Below are 10,889 nucleotides of genomic sequence, written 5' to 3' on the forward strand. Positions count from 1 at the left end.
AAATACATAAGATAATAACATTTAAACAATCAGCCTGGTTAATGAAATATATAAATCTGAATACTAATATACGATCACAAGCAAAGAATGAATTTGAGAAGGATTTTTATAAGTTAGCTAATAATGCTGTTTTTGGTAAAACTATGAAAAATATAAGAAAAATAATAAATGTAAGATTAGTACATAATGAACATGTATTAGAGGATTTAGTAGCTAAACCTATCTTCAAAGATAGAACGATACTCTCTGAGAATTTAGCTGCTATTCATATGTATAAAACTAAAATTATATTTAACAAGCCTATCTATGTAGGAATGGCAGTACTAGATATCTCTAAAATATGTTTGTATGATTTTTACTACAATGTTTTGAAATAAGAGATATGGAGACAATGTAAAATTGTTAATGACTGATACTAATTCTGTTATAGCACATATAGAAACAGAAAACTTTTACAAAGATATGAGATATATTTATGAATATTTAGATACCTCTGATTACCTCTGAAAATACGGATTGAAATTAGTTAATAAAAAGGAATTAGGAAAATTTAAGGATGAAAGGTGTTGTAATAGAGAAGTTTGTAGGTCTAAAATAAAAAATGTATGCTTTTAAAAAGAAAGGAGTAGATCAGGATGAACCGATTAGAAAAGCAAAGGGTATAAAGAAAAGTGTAGTTGTAAAAAATATATCATTTGAGGATTATGAGAACTATGTTTTAGAAAAGAAAGAGATATAAATTACAAAATCATATTCGTAGTAAAAAGCATAATGTATACTCAGTAGAAGAAAACAAGTTAGCTTTAAGTGCTTATGACGATAAGAGATATATATTGAATGATGGTATACATACTCTAGCTTGGGTTCATTATAAGATAGTGATTCCCAACTGAAAAGAGTTATATGATCAATGTATTAAGAGTAGACCAGAAAGAGAAACACAACGAATAGAACAGCTAAAATAGATTTAAGTAGTTTCAGATATAAGCGTTTTATTATTTTAAATGTCATGAAACAGTACTTTAATTTTTTTTACTCCCAACTTGAATAAGGCAACATCCTTACCCTCCATTTCAAAAATGCATTTATATAGTCACTCCACTTGTTGTTATTAATATGATTGATAAAGATACGGTGGTTCTTAAAACTGAAATAATAGTCTAAATTCTTGTAGAGCAAAGCATTATTCCACAGCTCATTTCTTTTATTAAGATGATATTTTGCTCTTTCATCAAGTTGAATTTTACAATTCTTATAGTCGATGTAAAATTCTAAAAACATTAGTTTGATATAATTCAGTTCGTCTTGTAAGTCTATTAATTTTTTTTAAGATAATTGTTCAGGATTTACAACATCATAAGCAAACGCACCCATTTTTTCTGTTTCATTATTTTCTTTGCTCATTTTATTCCGGCATGCTTTACACTCATCATGTCTTGTTTTTCCATTTCGAGCAAATTCTTGGTATTGCTTTAATTCTCCAAAAATTACACAATTTTTCATTGTTTATTAAATATAAAATATCCAAAATAGTTATTTAATTTTTTTGTTATAACTAGATAGATTTCACGATTCGATATGCATGTGATAAAAGCCAATGCGCAGAGACACTACCCAATCTACTTTGGAGTTGTAATTATGTAAATATATTGTGCTAATCTTCTGTTCTAGTCAAAAATATAATGGTAGGTGGTGCGTTAGGACTGGTATCAATGATACTACTAACAAAGTGCTACGAAATGATGCCCCGAAATTCTCAGCTAGCCTCAAAGTGGCTGCTATGTCATTATTCTTAACTTCGACTTACTCGTTCCGCCTACGAAAACCGACACACAGAGACGAAACTTGCTTGGATGCCAGCCGCAGCCGCAGCTCGCTAGCACATGTGCTGTTACGGAGAAAACTACGTAGGTGCAAAAGAAATTACGCCAATAGTGCCCCTTTATGTAAATGATGGAGCCCCACTGTAACCGCCTGGAGTTCGTGGTCCGTGTTCGGGCAGCTATTTATTTGTAACCGTCCTGAGTTCGAGGTCCATGTTCGGGGTGTCATTTATTTGTAACCGCTCCGTGTAATCTGGTCGCTGTCCGTGGCTCGTGGTACTACCAATAAGTATCTTCCTGATACTTTAACTTACCTGGACAGGACAATGAAGGACCTCTCCAAGAAAAGGTTACAAACTGTTTCCAAATCGCTCGTTGGTCTCAATAATGAGATGAGCATTAGGCGCCGAGAGGTTCGGGCGTCTCGTCGCGGAAACCTCACGGACGATCAGACGGTCATCCAGACCATAACGCACACAAACATCACTCATACAAACAACGAAAACACACTAGATTAAATGACACTATACTTATTTATTAGAGCACTATTATATAAAAAATAACGAAAAGAAATGAACACAACACTGGACACTAATAAATTTTGTCGCTGAAATTACGCTTTGCCCTTTTCGGACAATATAGCCCTTTATATATATATATGATTATAATTCAGATATCACTACAAATGCTTCTCTCACACCATTGACACACTTGGGGAATTAGCACTAGGGAAAAGTTGTCTGGATCGTCCCACGATGAATGCAGTTGTTACGCTGATCCGTCCTAAAACGTAGAGGTGATTCTTCAGCAAACTAAAACAAAAAGAAGGTCTCCACAGTAAAATACTGCTATTGGAGGTCGCGAGTATAACTTTTTAGCGCACTAGGTTTATGAACCTGGGACTTCACCACTTGGGGCTAGCCGTAAGAAATCGTCCTTCACCGGCTAAATAGATTGTGCCCCTTTACAAAAAAAAATTACACTAGAAGCTCGACGCGATATGCGTGATTACGACTTCCAGACCTGGAGTCGAACTCCTCGAGCATCCAAGCTCAAGCTACGGGTTGCAATGGTCAACGGAAAAGTGTTGGCAGTTCATTTCAAAAATCACTCCGTTAACTCACCTGTATGCACATACAAACAGAATACGGAAAATAATATGTTAATTTTGGTCAACTGCCTATAATGTACTAGACACGGCGATAACTTTGACGTGAGAAAGTACAGATAACGGATTGTAGAACAACGCAGTTGGTGCCACTTTGGTTGCTGGAACATCTGGTCAGCCCATATTTCTCTAATCTATTATAATGTTTCCATAAGCGATTAAAGAAAGCACTTACTTCAGTTCCCAATAACTATAGAATATATACTGTGCATATAATAAGTCAGGGAGAAACACTGAAATGGTTAGTCACTAACTGAAATGTTCTCAGCAAAATCAATGTTTTAAATATATATATATGAAAAATGATGAAAGACTTCTTTGTCCAGTTGTGTGGGAAAGAAGCAATTCCCACCAAAGAAAGAACTTATGTGCGTTGCAGAATAAAGTATAAATTGAAAATAATGATCACTGTCTTTATGAAATATACAGGGCGTCCACAAAAATTACTTCTAAAACCTGGTGGCGGTTATAGATTTGGGGTCCGGAAGGGAACGACCTGTTAAGTGCACACGTAGACAGGTTGAGAATCCTTGGCCGTATGACGAAATATGAATAAAATTAGGTTTTTCACCTGAAAATTTAAAATAAGTTAGTTGGCAACACTGTCATATGGTGTGAGAGTTACGTGTATGAACTTTGAATGGTTTTTCACCTGAAAAAGAGCTATTTAAAATAGTTAAATAACTTGTTCACTCACTACAACATGATGAGGTTCCTGGATGAGCTATGTCCAATCCAAGTGTTCCATGAAGTAATAAGATCCTCTCGAACAATTGGTGCAGTTGGGTTTCCTTATCTTCCGTTTCTTCACATGTTGAAACCATGCTGTCTTCCTGTGGGAGTATCCTCCATGATTCTCCAACGATGAGTTGATGAGGGAAGAAGGGGAGATTTTTTTTAAACGCTGGTGTGAGAAACGAGGTATGGTTGAAACACCTGTATGACAACTTTTTTTTTAAAGTTCTCAGAAAGCGTTTATAGAACTATTAAAATTCTTATTTAAAAAAAACACACAAATACTTTTCGTAAAATGTTTACGTGTTCCGTTTCGATCACTTCATTTGATATAATATGAAGTAAATATGTTATAGGGCTATTTAAATGCCTTTTTATAACACTAATAAATTCTTTTCGTAAAATGTTTAAGTGTTCCGTTTCGATCACTTTATTTTGTGCAATATGAAATAAATATACACACACAATAACTATTCATGAAAACATCGACTTAAAGAATTATCAAATATCTCAATAAAAATTAGTAAATATACTGATATCTGTATTTAAAATATCAAAGTGTGAATGAATAAGCAAATAGCAAAACATGTTAAAGGTACTAAAATATTAAAATTATTGTTAAAGTTTCGATATCACTAATATATTTGAAAAATATGAAAATCATAGAAAAAGTAAAATGAATGGAAATGTAAACACATGATAAACTGACAATATGTAAACAAAATAAGGTTTTCACCTGTATGTCCCTTTTTTTAACTGTGCCTCGTGTTGTTTGGCAGAAAAAAACGAAAACTCGTTTTTCAAAAATAAAAAAAAAGAATAAACTTAAGTGTCAAATGTGACGTTCATAGTAATTCCAAGAAATAAGCATGATTCTGCATATCAAATAAAAGATCGTGATTTCGTTGACATGTATGAAGAAAATTTGGCACGCCATAAGATCAAATGCTATCTGCTCGTCGAGAAAATCGAGACTTTAATTCAATAATGCTCAATACAACAAATGGTTTCGTTCTGAAACAAAGTTATTGTTAGCTTAGGCCTAGAATAATGGTCGTTGTTCACTTCCAAAAACGTAAAAATTGTATGGTTACCAGAATAGATGGGTATTATCTGCAAAAAAATTATTAATAAAGTGTTGAAAACTATTCAATATTGATCCAAGTTTTTCGAAGGTCTGAATCAAGGAAGTTGACTCACTAGTCCAAAGTTCCTGAAAATAAATGGTCATTACACCATGAATTGACCAAAACCATAGGTGGGGAATAATGTGTAATACTACACGCACATACACACGAAATATGCAGTCGTTTCCAACGATGCAAAACCAGAAACGTGAAAAGGCCTGCAACCATAGGCACTTAGAAAAATGTTTCTATACATAACTGAAATATCAACATTAATATTCAGTAAAATACACGTATGTTCCTTGAAACATAACGTACATCATCCACCTGGAAAAAGATGTGTAAACACACAAGATACAAATGCTATCGTAGCATCGTAAAATATGTCTCTGCAAGACAAAATACATGAGACCTACGAAAAGAAGAACATGGGATACAAACAAGAATATAGTCAACGACATTACAACTTTCTGGTCAGTCTGAAACATCAAGATTAAATTCCCTGCAAAACGGTAATGTAATACCACGACAGTTAAACTTTCTTAGGCATCTTCGCTAAAATATTCAAAATGGTTTTATTAACACATTAAAATTCAGTCATCGAGCATACGAAATAATTGACAAAGTAATTTTTCATAAAACATTATGGCTTCATGCTGTTGGAAAGTAAACTTATTTTCTTATTTTCCGGGATCTATATCAATATCTCAGAGACGGCTGAAACCTCATAAATAATGGGCCATGTCGATTTTTGAAGAAAATCGTCCGTCATTGGCAGTATGGCTGAAACCTAAAGATTTGTATTCCAAAACCTTTGGCCATGTTGATTTCTAAAATCCTCCATACTGTTTGTTATGGCTGAAACCTAAAAGTTTATATTCCAAAACCTTTGGCCATGTTGATTTAAAAAAAAATCCTCCATAACAATAACAATTTTACTAAAAAATTCCAAATAGTTTTGGGACATACTGTGACTAAAATATAACTTTCTCAAAATTAATGTAAAACTAAACATTATAACATATTAGCATACAAATACACAATATAGTTACGATTCATAAACGTTAAAATATTCGCTGGAATATTACTAGACAATAAAATATACTCAAAATATTTAAGCTAAGAATACGCATGCTTAGTTACGGGTTACTATAAAAATGAAAACGAAAATCTAAGATTAACACTTAAAAATAAATTTAACATTGATTATAAGTGTAAAGTTTCATATTCTACGCATGAGATTACATACTAAGTTTCAGTTACAAATATACAAATGTACACCTTGTCTCAAAAAGGTTGAGCGCATTCTTTATTGGTGTTTTGAGGCAAAAATTTTCAAAGTCCAACATCGGGTATCTTCGGGAAATAGTAAACCAGGTTCGAACCTCTAAGCAAGCCTTTGCAATCGGGAAAAAGTTTGCAGATGTGTTTTTCCTCTTTTAAATATAATAAGACTTGTTATCAAGTGTTGAAAAAAAGCAACATAAATTGAAATACTTAATGACACAATACTTCGAAACTTTGTATTAATGTCAACACATGTTTGTTTGTCATTTAGCTCTCCATACGTAATGGAACATTTAGATATGTAAACGAATCTTTCCATATGTAAAAGAATGCTCAAAGTTAAGACATAAAACATAATTATCGCCTGAGTACTAAAATAATAGTCAAAGCAGAAAAAAACAGCGTTTCTAGTGGGTATGCATGTCATAATTTCCTTGAGAACTGTTATACATCGCTAGAAGTACCTTGGCAGAAGTCCTTGTGTTAGCTCACTGGTAAGCTGTCGGATTTCTAATCATAAGGTTGTGAGTTCGAATCCCATCTGGGTCAATGCCCTTTTAAAAATTATATTTTCCGCAATGCATGAAAAAATATATAAAATAGTGACATTAAATACATCAGTTGTATATATATATATAACATAATCATTGCAGAATGTAGTAATTATTATGTTTAAAATATAACATCTGAAATAGGTAGGTGTTCACAGTAGGTCTGTATTATATATATATATATATATATATATATATATATATATATATATATATATATATATATATGAGAATGTTAAATACAAGTTAAGAAATTCGTACACTAGCAATAAATAAATCATGTAGTGTATTTATTTGCAGCTATTTGTCATATAGAGGGTAATTCTCAACATTCATAATACAGCATGTCATTTATGTTCTTGAAAACTTATTCGATGTATAAACCGAGGGTTTAAACAGAGAATCCAAAGTCGCAACGCTCGCAAGAAATTCATGAACCCCAAAGGTAACGTGAGCAGACTGGAATTGTCCTTATGAAGCACGCCACAGCAGAAAGTCTTTACATAGATTTTCAATTCAATTCCTGATGTATGCTTTTGCAATGTGGAAGTGGTGATGCCTTTAGTCGCTCTCTCTCGCTCGCTCGCTCACTCTCTATTTATACAGGATATAAAAGTGGATGTATGTGTGCGTTTCAACATAATTCTGATATATCTAGCGCAATTATAACTATATTTCTTACAGTCTGGAAAAGTTTAATGTCGGGATACATATCAAAAATGCTAGAAACGGGTCGATATTAGTATCGAATCCATAGCTTCGTGGTCGCTTTGGTGAATAGTTCTACTTTCAATTCAAGTCCAATTAAGCTCTCATTAGCACCCAGGGTGGTTACGTAGCCAAATAAAAATATCGAAATCAACCGATATTAGACTCGAATCGTAAGTTTTCAGCGCCGCTAACAGTGCCGCATTTTCCATTAGTCCACATTAGTCCACATTTCACATTAGTTCCATTGCCTAGAGGACAATACATTTGCAGAGTGCAAAGCTTAAAACCTGAATAATATTTTAATTTTTTCCGTATGAAAAAGTTAAAAATCAAGAGCAAATATACTATTTCATGAACAATCCTCTTTGACTGTTCTAATATGTATAATAATAGCGTAAGAAATCTAAAAATAATTCAGAACACGTTTCACATTTGTTATTTTTTGTTACGTAGTTCTAGCTGTAGCATGTAGTGAGTGGTATTTAAATGTAATAAATTCACTAATTAAGCATATTCGAATTAAGTTTTATTTTTATGTTAGGGATGAAGGGGCGGAGAAATATGTAGTTATTGGGGACGCCGAGAGCAAAAGTGCGTAAGGGCACCGAGCTTTTAAATGAAACACTGGTCGCTAAATTAATTGGTAGAAATTTTAATGTCATTTGAGACCAAATTTAGTCCTAACGGTGGCAGTATCCGTTTGCTCTCCTAGGAGAAATGAAAGGGGCTGACATCAAAATTATATATATAAAAGACCGACATTAGTGTTGAATCCATAATTTTCGAGGTGGATTAGATAAAGAGTGGCACTCCAGGTGCTTAATGATATAGAAAATTAGTTTTTCTTTCTTTTTTTACGTTGGTATACTTTTCCTTGATTTGAGACTTTCAAATTTCATCCTATTTTCTACTGAAATGTGTCTGTAAGGCAACAAGGAAATAATTATATATGATAAATTTTAATTCATTTTAATTCGGAAGTTGAGAAACACTTTGCCATTATATATCGTAAAGGTCAGATCCACCAGTATTGTAACAGAGAGGTGCTTGAGCCATTGACGGTAGAAATTCAAACTCCGATAAGTGATAATTTCACAGTCTTGTTTTATTACAAGTGTAGCCTCTTTAGTCAATGTAGAAGAGGACGTGGATCATGGGTCAGAGTTTATGTCGATGGGTCGGAGTTGGTCGCAATGGTTCATAGTTGGTGGTGGGTCAGAGTGGATCACGATGTATGATGGGTCAGAGTGAGCTAATGGGTCATTTGGGTGGTGGGTGATACTGGATCATGGTGGGTCGTGAATCAAATTTTCAATGACCCACACCATTTCTGGTTAAAATTGTACTAAAGATAAGAGGCACCGAAGATACATGTCGGCTATTATGCTCAAATTTTGCACATAGATAGTACCCCACCAGAAAACAATAAATCTGAAACGGTTCACGGTATCACCTCCTAGAACTCGAGATGTAGGGGTTTGTCTGATTGGCTAAATTAAGACGTCAATGATTCCCATAACAAGCAAGCTTTTTATGATCGTTTCCGTGGGGAAATCAGAAGAACACGTGCCTAGGAATCGTAATATTGATAGTTCGCGTCCACCCCGGGGTATTTGTTTTGTGTTTTTTTGACTCACCAAAATATAAAGAAATCACACATATAGGCATTTTAACATATTTTGGGAGAGTAATTTTGTGGTTCGTTGTCGTTTTATCGCATCTCTGTCGCTGGTAGTAAAGTTTTCAAAATGGAACTGGGACCACCACGGATTCTCGCTGCGGGGCCACCAATTTTTGGCGAGAGGTCAATAGTTGACCATCTGTAGTCCACCGACGCTTACAGCTTAGGGTAATGAACGATGTCTTTGCGTTGTAGACGTCATGACTACCGACGTCGGCAGTCAACTAGCTTTTAGTATTCCTTTACTAACCATCTATCGTTCATGTTTATACATGGTGTTGTAATAATAACAATAATAATAATAATAATAATAATAATAATAATAATAATAATAATAATAATAATAATAATAATAATAATAATAATAATAATTGTTATTATTATTATTATTATTATTATTATTATTATTATTATTATTATTATTATTATTATTTGTAGTAATAGTAGTATAATTGATAATAGAAAAATTATATTGTCTATGTATTGTCTAGGTATGAATACACACAGGATTTGGCTCGTTTTAGTTTGACTCGACTCTAATCCGAGTCGAGTTGGAGGATATTTTTCGCGCCGAGTCCTAGAGTAGACCTCAAAGATGTCTGTTTCGAGTCGAGTCGAATTTCAAAGAAAAGTCGCTCGTGCCCATCCCTACTAATGAGAGCTTAATCGGAGTTAAGCAAAATCGAAAGTCACACTATTTATCTAAACGACCCCGAAAACTATGAATTCGACATTAATACCGATCATTTTCTAGCAATCTTTTATATGTATCCCCCTCCCATTCACCATAGATAACCCGACAGCACTCTTTTTCAGACTATAAGAAATTTGGTTAAAATTACTCTAGGCCAGTGGTTCTCAATCTAATTCCTATCACGATCCCCTTTTACCTCATCCTCTTGCCAGCGACCCTTTTATAATTTGTGTTTTATAATAAGCTTGTGTGGGATTTTTAACATACCTATTTCTTCAATAGTAGAATCCATTTCTTGTTTATAGTGAACAGTGCCGTGACATGGAAAATCAGCGCTCGGGGCGAGAGTATACGACGATGTCTCCGTACATATGAGTGAGGTCGACAGACTAGCTGCGAAGCGCCACCATGGTTGGCACGAAGCTCAATAAAATTTTCAAAAGTAAACCCTGCCTTTTCTTGATTTTGAGCACATTTTATTACGTTTTTCCTTCTATTTTATACATGTGCACATGCACTTTCCCATAGGAATGCACTCGAGACGCGAGAAGTCTCGTCTCGTCTCGCATTTGCGATACGAGACACGAGACGAGAGTGAAAATTTTATGCGAGACGCGAGACGAGACGCTAGACGAGACTCGGTTAAGTCTCACACGAGAAATCTCGCGAGACTTCTCGCAGTCTCGCAACATTTATGAATTACATTTAATTGTATATTTAGTAATTTTACATTTATTGAGTTTTCTAAGTTGAGCGTTAATGCCTCCAGGAACAAAAAAGTGATTGGGGCAATAGACATTATATGAGATTTATTATTAATCAAGGTTAATTTTCAGAATTAAAGCCTTCTTTAGTTTCTAAAAAAGAAAAGCTTTGTAAATTGGAAACTTATTACAGCATCGATTTAGGACTTTATTTTGCTACACAAACACATAGACGCGGGCGCGCACGAATACATGAACTTCTATTTTTGGTCTGAAAAGCGAATAAGACTCCCTATTGCTGCGAAATATGATATTTGTGTTGTTTCTGTCTTTTTCACATTACTACTAGCGATCAATGTTGGGGGATGGCGGGGAAATCCCTTCTCGTCAAAGTTTATCCCCGGCCCG

This window comes from Thermobia domestica, chromosome 4 (assembly GCF_964235325.1).
Source record: "Thermobia domestica chromosome 4, izTheDome1.hap1.1, whole genome shotgun sequence".
Classification (NCBI taxonomy): Eukaryota; Metazoa; Arthropoda; class Insecta; order Zygentoma; family Lepismatidae; genus Thermobia; species Thermobia domestica.